A 13,597-nucleotide genomic window follows, 5' to 3' on the forward strand; every position below is an offset into this window, starting at 1 on the left:
CAGTGATGTTATCTATCTCATCTTCTGCTGCCCTCTTCTCCTTTTGCCTTCAATCTTTCCCAGCAACAGGGTCTTTTCTAAGACTTATGACTATTTTTAGTATGATTTAATTGTTCCCAGTATAAGGAGAACCTTAAATGACTGAAGCATGCTGTTACCCATATAAACCTATCCTATAACTGAGGAAGGGTCCCTCTTACTAAATGGGGAGTTATGGTTTTTAACTAAAATTTAGCCAATTGCTCTGATTGAGCTTGAGGTACTTTTAAAGAAAATTCATCTTATGGTTATAATCAAAGCAAGTATGAATATTGGCCAATTAAGGGAACCCACTTAGTAATATCAATAATAGAAGTATATTTCTTTTGTCTAGAATAAATGTCCTAAGAGTTGTCTAATCAGAGTCCATGAAAGAAGAAATTCACCAAGTTAACCAGAAGTTCTAAACATAGGTAATTTACCATAAACCCAAGAATTTCATTGACTTTTAAATGCTGCATAAGATTGTACACACGATAGAGAAACATTTGACTTATACACAAAAGTCCAAGAAATCAAGAAAACACTATAAATAACCATACGGGTCAGGTTTAGCATCTTGCGATAGCTGTCTACTTCTTCTTCTTCTTTTTTTTTTTTTTTCATTTTTAAGGAGGATAATTGGTTTACAAGTTGTCTACTTCTGATGCCATCTTCTTGTCCTGGTGTGATTTCTCCTCTGTTTGTGCATTGTTTTTAAGCGAGTTTGAGGTTAGCAGTCCTCTCTGTAGGCCAGGCTGATGCAAGAACCTTTTTTAAGTGGGAAATATGAATACAAGAATCAGTTCCCTTCAGCTTGCTGTGCCTGAGCTAGTTAAGAGTAGCTGATGAGGTTCCTTTCAGCTAGGTTGGAGAGCATCCTTTAAACGATGTCTTTTCCAGTATGTGTTGCAAGTCATGAAGCATCTGATCTTTCTCCAAAGAAAAGTCATTCTGATAAGCTTCAGAAACAAGCTTAGATGATCCATTTAATAATTCAATTAAGCTTTACAGTAATACAGCATCTTCGTAGTGAGTCTTAGGCAGTAAATATAAAACACCAAATATAATTTATAATGCCAGAACTTCATATCCACTGAAACCTACTTTTCTTTTATAAAATTACCCTTACTTCTACAAAATATAGCCAGATGTTCTACCAAAATATAATAGATTAAATTGTTTGCAAAATAAGTCTTATTTCAATAAATTTGGCCTGATGATTTATGTAAGTAGTGGATTGCATAGGCTTTTAAAATTGCCTTTACTGGAACATTTCGGAATCTCAGATTAAACTTTTAAAAGGCTTCTCAAAGATGGAAAAGCCATGCTAAGGACTTGCTGTTGGATTCTGCCTGCAATATCTACAAATTTGGATGGATTCCTCTCTTCTTGAAGGTCTGCAATATACGTTGAGGTCCCTGCACCTGCCAGGAAGTGGATTTCCTTAGTCAGCTGATGAGGCTGCCCGGAACCCTGTGAGCAAAGTGCCAGAGCTGTTCTTCCAAGGGGCTTTATGGCTCCACAAAGTCCACCTTATTTGTTTAAAGCTGTCTGGTCATATCTGATTCTATGCACATTCTCAAATGTGACATTATAGTCAACCGATAACCAATGTTTCCAAATTCTAAAGGCATCAGGTAGAGAGAAAAGATAAATGTTTCCATTCTGTTTACAAAGGTATAATTTATCAAGCTGTTCTAAGCCATAATTAGTTTAAAGGGAAAGGTTTCCTTACATCTGAAAAAAATTTTAAAGCCAGTAATATCATTATTCAGACAGATATAACTAATTATTGTTGATCTTTATTTTCTGTTAACAGTTTTATGAAACAGATTTTTAATTAGAATTCTATGATTTATTATCACCAGTTCATCAGTAGGATGTGAAAGATATCAGAAACTTATACTTGTCAAAAAGTGGTTTCCATAAATCTTCTAGAATATGAAGCAATTTTGCAAAAGCATCAGATAAAACAGTAACTATCTGTAAGTGACAAGATAACATGAAATGGCTAAATATCTGATTACAATACAGTTGTCAAAGAAATTTGGTTATTTCTATGGCATTTTATATCTTAATAACTAGAATTATGACTCATAATACCAAGACATATCCAAATTTTAAACATTTCTAATAATTTCTAGAACATTTATAATAATAACATCTATCCATACACTATAACATTCAGAAAATCAATATCATGGCATCCAGTCCCATCACTTCATGGGAAATAGATGGGGAAACAGTGGAAACAGTGTCAGACTTTATTTTGGGGGGCTCCAAAATCACTACAGATGGTGACTGCAGCCATGAAATTAAAAGACACTTATTCCTAGGAAGAAAATTTATGACCAACCTAGATAGCATATTGAAAAGCAGAGACATTACTTTGCCAACTAAGGTCCGTCTAGTCAAGGCTATGGTTTTTCCAATGGTCATGTATGGATGTGAGAGTTGGACTGTGAAGAAGGCTGAGTGCCGAAAGAATTGATGCTTCTGAACTGTGGTGTTGGAGAAGACTCTTGAGAGTCCCTTGGACTGCAAGGAGATCGAACCAGTCCATTCTGAAGATCAACCCTGGGATTTCTTTGGAAGGAATGATGCTAAAGCTGAAACTCCAGTACTTTGGCCACCTCATTGGTAAAAATGATTCTGGGAGGGATTGGGGGCAGGAGGAGAAGGGGACGACAGAGGATGAGATGGCTGGATGGCATCACTGACTCAATGGACGTGAGTGTGAGTGAACTCCGAGAGTTGGTGATGGACAGGGAGGCTTGGCGTGCTGAGATTCATGGGGTCGCAAAGAGTCGGACATGACTGAGCAACTTGAACTGAACTGATACACTATAACCTAAGAAGGTTTATTCCCACTCATTTGACAATGCTTTCTATGTACTTTAGCATAGCAAATAAACATATATATTTTAATATCTCTCTGAGGGATTTGATTTCAGGGGCACTTTGATATGTCCCAATTAGCTAGAGGTCAGAGAAACTTAATTTTCGTATTTGACTTGGAAAGTTAAATATAACAAAAATTTAAAACACTTGGTCAAATAAGATTATAGATCACTATAAAACAATGCTTATTCACTTAAGCAAAATGACAATACATGATTTCAAAGGCAAATACAGAAAGTTAAAGCATATTGATTAAACAATGAAGAAACATTACAATATGTTATCAAAAGCAGATAAATATCCCCAAATATCTTGTCCTCTTAACAGAGAAAAAACCAAATTGTAGTTTTGTATCAACTTACTTTTAATATTAAAATGTATTTGCTCAAATTTATTTTAATTAATCTGTCCTGACCATATATTGTTTTTCCCATTATTTCTTTTCCACAAACCTTCTATAACTTCCTTTTTTACTTTCAGATTCTGTCCTTTTCTCTTGTCTCATTTGAGCCTTTCTTTCGAGCAAAATTAGGCCTTCCCTGATGACTCAGACAGTAAGGAATCTGCTGGCAACATGGGAGACATAGGTTTCATCCCTGGGTCAGGAAGATCCCCTGGAGAAGAGAATGGCAACCCACTCCAGTATTGCCTGCAAAATTCCATGGACAGAGAAGACTTGTGGGCTGCAGTCCATGGAGCCACAAAGAGTCAGACACGACTAAGAGACTAACACTTTCACTTTAGAGCAAAATTACTTACTTTTCCCTTAACTATAGGCATTTAAATTCCTTATACATTCTTTTTCCTTTACATATAAACATGATTTTCTTCTTAATTTTTTCTATTTTAATTACATTTTAATTAGAATTATCAACTTTTAAAACCTTAATTTCTAGTGAAAACTAAGAAGTAAGCAATTATAAACTGTCTTTTGTATCAGATTTCTGTAGAATAGCAAGCATAAATATTATTCATACTTTCCAAAACATGCTTTCTTATAGAAAATGTCTCAGCGTGGCACCAAACATATTTATTAATAGTTCTAAATATCTTTAGTTTCGTTGTAAGAACCTATGCTCAGTAATTAATGTTTCAGTAATTTTATTTGGGAGTGATCTAGATATTTAATAACTTCCATCATTTAACTTAATTTAGCAAATCTCTAAAGTTTCAAGTTACTAAAATTTCAAAGAAACTGCTTTTAAGTAGATATACCATAAAACATAATTATTCTTAAATAGTTCACCTAAAAGCTCTCACTTCATTTATGTCAAGTTAGTTCACTTTTCCTCAATAATTATGTTCAGATTACTCATGAAATCTTCATAAGATTGGACCACACCAGCCATCACCCCCCATTTCTCTTGCTAACAAATTTTGTGACAGAGATAATGCGAACTTATTTAAGTTTTAGTAAACTTGGTTATTGGAGAAGGAAATGGCAACCCACTCCAATGCTCTTGCCTGATTGTCCATGTGAGTTAAACCAACAAATTTAAACTAACTTTAACAATAAAAATTAATTTAATACTGAATATTTCCTAGATCACATGAAACTGATATTCATTTGGTTTAGTTTATGTTTCTGAGTTTATAGAAGCACTTATTTTCCTTTAAGTCAATGAAAGAGTTCAATTATAATTAATTTTGCAATACCATCAAAGGTAGAAACATACATCTATAGTGTAGAAACCTAGATATACATATATCCAGATACATATAGATTTCATAGCTTTCATTTCTAAAACTAAGTTATAAATCAGGTATTACAATATAAATCTCACTAGTTTATAAATAACAATTAGAATAAGTTGTTTCCTTGCTTAAGTTTAAAAGTCCTCTTTTCCTTTTTCTTTTTTAACTTAATCTCAGGAATTGGAGAGGGTTTAGATACAGTTCCCTGATCTGTACAACATTTATATCTCAAAGGCATAATGAGAGAAAATGCAAGTTCCTCCTAGAAGGACATCTGTTCCCTTAGGTTCAGAATTTTGAAAAGATGATTTATCAAACTGGCCTTTTTTTTTTTTTTGTTTTTTTAGGCTGCATACACAAAAGTCAGTTTGGGAATGTGAAAAGAGCCCTATCTTGGCCATTTCTGTGCAAGATTTTCTTAGTTTCCAATAAAGTTAGTGCTTATTGCTACATACAGAGTGTTCATGAACCTGGTTGGAGGTTGGCTATCTGACTTGCCTCTGTCTTCTGTTTAGGAGGCTTTATCTGGTGGCTCATTGGTAAAGAATCAACCAGCCAGGGCAGGAGCCACAGAAGATGTGAGTGTGACCCCTGGGTCGGGAAGATCTCCTGGAGAAGGAAATGGTAACCCACTCCAGTGTTCTTGCCTGGGAAATCCCATGGACAGAGGAGCCTGGCAGGATACAGTCCATGGGGTCTCAGAGTCAGACGCAACTTAACAACTAAACAAGAAGAGGAACAACAATCCCCCATTTTAAAGTTGGTTTGTCAAGATATTACTATCAAAAGCTGTGTGGTGGGCTGTCGTGCTATTTGTGAGCTTACATCCTGTAGGTGTTACCCTCAAGTTGTTTCAGCAATTTTATGCGTCTGTTTCTGACTTCTCTCACTGGCAGTCTAAAACCAGCTTGGGTGCTCAGAATGCTGGATGGGCAAACATATGTGTGCATCCCTACACAAGTGAGTCTTGTAGTTTGAGCGGCTTTCCTTATGAGAGTCCCAAATGGTATGAGGATTTGCTTCTACCACTCCCATAAACTTCTCAGTTGCTTGAGAAAGCTGTATCAGCTTGGAGGATCTGTAGTCCTTCTCTTTGCAGCTGAAAGCTCTCATTTGATGTCTTTAATTTACTCTGACCAGCCCTGTTAAATAGCCAGTTCCAGCAAGGACATCAGATAGCTCCTACCTAATGACTCAGTCCAAACCACCTAGGTGTCTTTCATCTGAGCAAAATCTTGCCATTGTCTTTCAACTGGAGAATCCAGATACCGCTTCTTGAACTTAAGTTCAAGGAAACCCTAGTCCTCATATCAAGGAGTTTTATAACAACTGAATAAGGCTCAGGAAGTCAGCAAGATGGGAGATCCAAGACCACATGAGAGACTCACCCAGTTCATCTGGACACATCAAGGAGGTGGATGGGCACATCGAACCCTTGCTGGTACCAAAGACCTAGATCTCTGTAGAGTTCAGATGAGGGAAAGAAGTCTGCTCTGAATCCTCCTGGTTGTCAAAACTGTTGACTGAAAAACACAAACACACATAATGTAAGAGCTGAGTTGTGTTTTATTCAGGGCATTCCTGGGGACTCTTGCTCAGGAGATTGCTTCTCAGAAAGCTCTTGAGAAATTGCCCCAAAGAGTTGAGAGAGTGGCCAGATATACACAGTTTTGCCTAGGAAATACATGTAGTCAAGCATACAGCTCAATAAAAGTTTACTGCTGGTCATGAAGTTTACATATCTCCATTAATGATTTTAGTGATTTTCTGTGAATGAGAAGATGCAAGAATCTGGGTTCATATTTTTTTTAAATTTTTCTGAGATAGCTGTGATTATCTAAGGGACCTGTTTTTCCAAAGCACAGAATGCCTTATCCTGTTTTTTGTCCTGAATAAATAGAGAATTAGGTTTTATTTTAATAGGTAAAATTGTAATTTGAGTAAACCTATCTTTAATGGAGAAATATCTGTCAGTCTCTGTTTCAAGTCAACATTTATCAGTCAATAGCAATTATGTAGGTTGTCATGGGACCTATTTCTATCAATAGCTTTGTCTTTTTGCAATGAATGGCATCTACTTGTTTGTTCACAGTTCTTGTAACTGCGTATTTTTATTGGGTTTTGTAGGTGATATTATATATTGACTCTGAAGTATGTTATTTTATTAGAATAGTGTTGATTTTTAATTTGACAGGCTGTTTTATTATTTGTTGACCACATTGTCTTTACAGATTTTTTTTTTTAATTACAGTGAGTCTTTTTAGTTCGACAGTTAGTTTAGGAATAATCTTTAGTCTTGTGACACTCTACTGCGAAGGCATGGCTTTTCTCGTATTTGAATGTGTTTACCAAGCCATTCTACCTTGGAGATATCCAAACTGCAAACACTGTCTCCTCTGTGATAGGCAAGGAATATAGTCTTTACATTTGCTTTCTGGTTGATTCCTCAAAATGTGTCTCACAATTGCCTCACTTGATATCTTCTCTGGCAACTCTCCATTTTCATTCTGTACACATTGAGCCTTTAAGAGTATTGTTTCTGATTGAGTTCCATCCTTCCCACTTTGTACAGATTAGGGAGTTCCCTAAGGCAAAACTTATCTCTCCATTGGTAGTGTCCCCTTCTTTAAAGACAAAAACTCATTTTGCTTTTGCTTTTGTACATTGTATGACTCTTTTAACTAGTAGTTCTTTCTATTTTGGTCAAATTGTATAAATTATTATTGGGAGCATTCACTGAAGACAAGCTACTCTAGTGTAAGTCACTTAGTCATGTCTGATTCTTTGCAACCCCTTGGACTATAGCCTGCCAGGCTCTTCTGTCCATGGAATTCTCCAGGCAAGAATACTGGAGTGGATTGCCATTCCTTTCTCCAGTGGATCCTCCTGATCCAGGGATGGAATTCAGTCTTTTTCATTGTCAGGCAGATATTTTTTATCATAACTAAAAACAAAAAGAAAACTTGAAGCAGTTTTTATTGGAGTTGCATAAATATAGAAATACATTTGGGAAGAATTGGTATCTTTCCTAGTGAGTCTTTCTATTTGTGCATATTGTGAATATAACTGCATTGATTACATATGCTTTAATATCTTTTAAATATTTGTATATTTTTATCTTTTGTTATATATAATCTTTGTTATTTATAAAAAAATTTTTGTTACATATAACAAGAACCACAAGTTAAGTACAATGTGAATAGTTATTCTTCTTGGAATTTTTTTGAGCTTCATCTATCTCAAGATTTATGAATTTCATAGACTTTGGAGAATCCTCACTTACTGTCATTTTATATGGAATCTTCCCTTTATATGGAACCTCCTCTCAATTTTCTTCTTCTGGAACTCTGATTAGGTATTTATCAGTTTCTCTAATGTTATCCTCTTGATCTATTTTATATTTTCAATCTCTTCTGTCTGTGGTGCATATTCTCAGTATCATTATCTCAATTATATTTAATTTACCAATTTTCTGCTCAGCTTTGCTAATCTGATGTTTTACCTCTTACTGTTTAAATTTAAATCATCATCATCATCATATTTCCTTTCTTTTTTCCAATTTGTTTTGGTAACCACTTGTGTCTCTCATATTTTAATTTATTAATTTATTTCTCATTATTTAAATATGTTGCTGGTAATTGACTTCAATATAAAAAGCTTTCCATTTCTGTAATCAATGCTGATACGATTCTGATTTTTCCAATTTGTTTTGGTAACCACTTGTGTCTCTGTCATATTTTAAATAATTAATTTATTTCTCAATATTTAAATATGTTGCTGGTAATTGACTTCAATATAAAATGCTTTCCATTTCTGTAATCAATGCTGATACGATTCTGATTTTTGCACATTTTCAACCTTGGTAACCCTGGTTCCTCTTTGGGTTTTTGTGTTTTTTTCCTATTGTGAGTTCATGGTCAAAAATAATTTCATCTGTATTGATTCTTCAAGTCCTTTACAAAATATAAAAGATATACACCGATGTAGAAAATATATATATTTAATGTCACCACAGTGAAACAACTTGGGATCACTTTAAAATAAATTACTATTTTCATTGGTGGTTTTGAATTTTTAGATTACATGTTTTCTAAAAAAATACTTTGAATTTGTAGATTATGTATTAATATTTTCTCTTCTACTCCCAGTGTGGTTACTGTAGGCACTCATCTTGCTCTCTTCTTTTCTAGAATGCTTATTTATTTGCTTAATTGCTTGTTTTGCTTTTAAACGGACTCGCTTTAAATTCATAGTCTCAGTCTTCCCAGCCTCATCGGTTCAGTTCAGTTCAGTTGCTCAGTTGTGTCCCACTCTTTGCGACCCCATGAATCACAGCACGCCAGGCCTCCCTGTTCATCACCAACTCCCAGAGTTTACTCAAACTCATGTCCATGGAGTTGGTGAACCATCCAGCCATCTCAACCATGTCATCCTCTTCTCCTCCTGCCCCCAATCCCTCCCAGCATGAGAGTCTTTTCCAATAAGTCAACTCTTCTCATGAGGTGGCCAAAGTATTGGAGTTTCAGCTATAGCATCAGACCTTCCAATGAACACCCAGGACTGATCTCCTTTAGAATGGACTGGTTGGATCTCCTTGCAGTCCAAGGGACTCTGAAGAGTCTTCTCCAACACTGCAGTTCAAAACATCAATTCTTCAGCATTCAACTTTTATCACAGTCCAACTCTCACATCTATATACGACTACTGGAAAAATCACAGCCTTGACTAGATGGAACTTTGTTGGCAAAATAATGTCTCTGCTTTTGAATATGCTATCTAGGTTGGTCATAACTTTCCTTCCAAAGAGTAAGCCTCTTTTAATTTCATGGCTGTAATCACCATCTGCAGTGATTTTGGAGCCCCCCAAAAAAAGTCTGACACTGTTTCCACAGTTTCCCCATCTATTTGCCATGAAGTGATGGGACCAGATGCCATGATCTTAGTTTTCTGAATGTTGAGCTTTAAGCCAACTTTTCCACTCTCCTCTTTCACTTTCATCATGAGGCGTTAGGGTGGTGTCATCTGTGTATCTGAGGTTATTGATATTTCTCCCGGCAATCTTGATTCCAGCTTGTGCCTCTTCCAGTCCAGCATTTCTCATGATGTACTCTGCATATAAGTTAAATAAGCAGGGTGACAATATACAGCCTTGACGTACTCCTTTTCCTATTTGGAACCAGTCAGTTGTTCCATGTACACTTCTAACTGCTGCTTCCTGACCTGCATACAGGTTTCTCAAGAGGCAGGTCAGGTGGTCTGGGATTCCCATCTCTTTCAGAATCTTCCACAATTTATTGTGATCCACACAGTCAAAGGCTTTGGCATAGTCAATAAAGCAGAAATAGATGTTTTTCTGGATTTCATTTAGGTCATACCTGAATGGTCTAGTGGTTTTCCCTACTTTCTTCAATTTAAGTCTGAATTTGGCAATAAGGGGTTCATGATCTGAGCCACAGTCAGCTCCTGGTCTTGTTTTTGCTGACTATATAGAGCTTCTCCATCTTTGGCTGCAAAGAATATAATCAATCTGACTTCGGTGTTGACCATCTGGTGATGTCCATGTGTAGAGTCTTCTCTGTTGTTGGAAGAGGGTGTTTCCCCAGCCTCATAGAGGTCTCCAATTCAACTTCTTGCCTTTCAAGTCACTGGACTTTGTTTCTTATACCTGACATAGCCACTGAAACCTCTAGATCAGGTACACCCATATCTTCCTTCAATTTTAGCCTCTGAACTTTACCCCATATTTTTTTCCAGATCATAAATGCATTTAAGACATTTTTGTTAGAATTATTTGGCATTTTGTGCTGAGGAGTTCTTTAAAGTATTTCCTTTGACATTTTCTCACAAATATAAATCCATAATTCAATTTTGATTTAGCAGTTTTTTTTAAAGGGGTTGCATGGAAAGAGATTTTGCTTATCTCTAAAAATTCCAACGAAACAACATTCATTTTCTTCTTTCTGAGAAGCTTATATTCCAACTACCAAAACTAACATGTAAAAATATAGATATTATAATAAACAATACACTTTGGTTGAAACAACAAGAACATATTTACCAATAATATTGGTTGTACATTACTTAATTACAAGTATAGTAATATAGATTAAATTATATAATTAAGAATATAGTATATATAAGAATATAAAATATATATAATTATATATAAGAATCAAAGAATTAAGTTGTCGTAAGGAGGCTTATTAAGAAGAACTGTTTACAGTAAAAAAAAAAATTAAATTTGCATCTTGAACTGACTAAGCAGAGGGAAAAGGACAATTCTGTAATGACAAAATTCACTGTGGTTGAAATTGAGCATGACATATTTAGGGAGGGGAACAAAGAGAGCCTAAATGGAGAATATATTTTATAGAGTACTGAAGCCTAGGTGGGTATTGTATGATTGTAAAGGGCTTTAAAAGTTAGGCAATATACACTTTATATGAAAGTTATTAGGTATTATACAATAAGAGATAAATAAATTTTAGGAAGATTAGCTTGGAAGCACACAAATGTAATAAAATGAAAAAAAGAACAGGTACAGGGCCTCCAGAAGCTAGATCTTACTTTAATTGATACAGAAAGGGATGAGTTGATATTCATCATTATAGATAACAAGGATAGCTGTGTTAGGAGAGAAGAAAATAAGGCCAGAGACATTCATTTTGGAGAGATGCTTATCACACATAGGCAGGCATGTCAAAAACAATTCATACCATAATTGCATTCTGGTTATATGAATAGATGGACATTGGATTTGGACAAATTATGTTTTCTTTATTTAATTGAAAATATGATTTAGATATGAATAGTGTCACCAATAGAAACATTAAAATTTGGTTAAATTATTTAAATAATACAATTTCCTTTTGTTTTCAAGTTTTCGGTATCCAACAGAAACATTTTATTGTATTTTTTTAATTGATGAGAAATTGGTTATGAATTATTAAATTAAGATAATTTTGAAAATGTTTATCACACACTGAATATCAAGAAAATCATATGAAATGCTAAAGAGAAATAAATGAATACAAGTAAGAACATTCACAATTTAGCCTTGAATATGCTTTTTTTAGCTTCTTCTCTTTTTTTGTTCTTAATTTACACATTCATGTGATATTTATATTTAGTTTGAAACATTAGGGTCAGAGATGAATAGATCTATGAAGGATAAGATAAAATGGCCTCTTCATGAATATTTTACTTTTAGAAACTTCTATTTATATTATTTAGATTTTCAAATTTGGATTCATCATTAACATATTTCAAGACTAATAAAGGTTCAGAAGGTTTTAATGTGAAAACTTAAGCATAAACACTATAACCTGATTGAGGTACTTTATGATAATAAAATGGTGAAGTAAACAAATATATCTTCTCCCTCACAGCATGTATAATGTAATGAAGTATACAGACGATTGGGTAATAATGACTTGGTATAATGAATATTATGCTGGATAAAAATAAGGGTGTTATAAAAGCACATGGGAGAGACCATTGCATTTGTGTCAATATTCCTCAATTATACTACTTAATAGAATGAACTTGCACATAATAAATACTTTCCAAGTTTTATTAACTTATCATGTAAGTGATTCAATTGGCAAAATAGTTCAGTTTTTAATTTGGAGGAAATTAAATGTAGACTCTATTTTTAAAATAATATATTCCCTTAATATACAGTAAAATAATTGAGTTGTATTTCTCATATTTCACATCCTGAATGTTGCCTTTTTCTTTTCATATTTTATATCATAAGATGGAAAACATATCTACCGGTGTTTCTTTAACTATACTATTAAATGCAGCACAAATGTGGACAGAATGTTTCAGTTGCAGATTTTTCTGTGTATACTACTCAATTAAATGAATTACAGTTTAGCTGGACTGAAACTTTCTGGTTTGATGTTGTCCCACTTAGAACTTTTTGCTCTTACTGTTTGTACTTTTGGTGTTCAGTTCAGTTCAATCTTGTCTGTCACTTTGCGACCCCATGGACTGCAGCATGCCAGGCCTCCCTGTCCATCACCAGCTCCTAGAGTTTACTCAAACTCATGTTCATTGAGTCGGTGATGCCATCCAACCATCTCATCCTCTGTTGTCCCCTTCTCCTCCTGCCCTCAATCTTTCCCAGCACCAAGGTCTTTTCCAATGAGTCAGCTCTTTGCATCAGGTGGCCAAAATATTGGAATCTCAGCTTCAACATCAGTCCTTCCAATGAATATTCAGGACTGATTTCCTTTAGGATGGACTGATTGGTCTCCTTGAAGTCCAAGGGACTGTCAAGAATCTTCTCCAACACCACAGTTCAAAAGCATCAATTCTTTGGCGCTCAGCTTTCTTTATAGTCCAACTCTCACATCCATATATGACCACTGGAAAAACCATAGTCTTGACTAGATGGACCTTTGTTGGGAAAGTAATGTCTCTTAAAAAATGTGCTGTCTAGGTTGTTCATAACTTTTCTTCCAAGGAGTAAGCATCTTTTTATTTTATGGCTGCAGTCACCATCTGCAGTGATTTTGGAGCCCCCCAAAATTAAAGTCTGCCACTGTTTCCACTGTTTCTCCATCTATTTGGAATGAAGTGATGGGACTGGATGCCATGATCTTAGTTTTCTGAATGGTGAGCTTTAAGCCAACTTTTTCACTCTCCTGTTTCACTTTCATCAAGACACTCTTTAGTTCTTCACTTCCTGCCATTCCCGCCAGAGATGCCCAGAGGGCTCAAACAAATCTTGTGCGCACCAGGACCCAGGGACCCCACAAAGACTGAGACAGAACTGTGTTTGGGCATCTCCTGAGGAGGTATAGGTCGGCAGTGGTCTGCTGCGGCGACAGGGGCTCTGGGTATGTGGGTGTGGCATAAGTCCCCTCGAAGGAGGTTGCCATTAACCCCACTATAGAGCTGCCAGAACTTACACAGCACTTTTCGTGTTATATCCCCATATTGTCAGGAGTAACAATGACTGGGATATACT

At 35.3% G+C, this 13,597-nt stretch overlaps 1 protein-coding gene across 1 annotated transcript in view; it reads left to right on the forward strand.

The window, feature by feature from the left end:
- The window catches only part of LOC121816115 (BMP/retinoic acid-inducible neural-specific protein 3-like), a 28,605-nt gene that overhangs the window by 3,851 nt on the left and 11,157 nt on the right, over positions 1 to 13,597 (forward strand). The window lies entirely within an intron of this gene.

The sequence above is a fragment of the Ovis aries genome, chromosome 12 (assembly GCF_016772045.2).
Source record: "Ovis aries strain OAR_USU_Benz2616 breed Rambouillet chromosome 12, ARS-UI_Ramb_v3.0, whole genome shotgun sequence".
In the NCBI taxonomy this organism is placed as follows: Eukaryota; Metazoa; Chordata; class Mammalia; order Artiodactyla; family Bovidae; genus Ovis; species Ovis aries.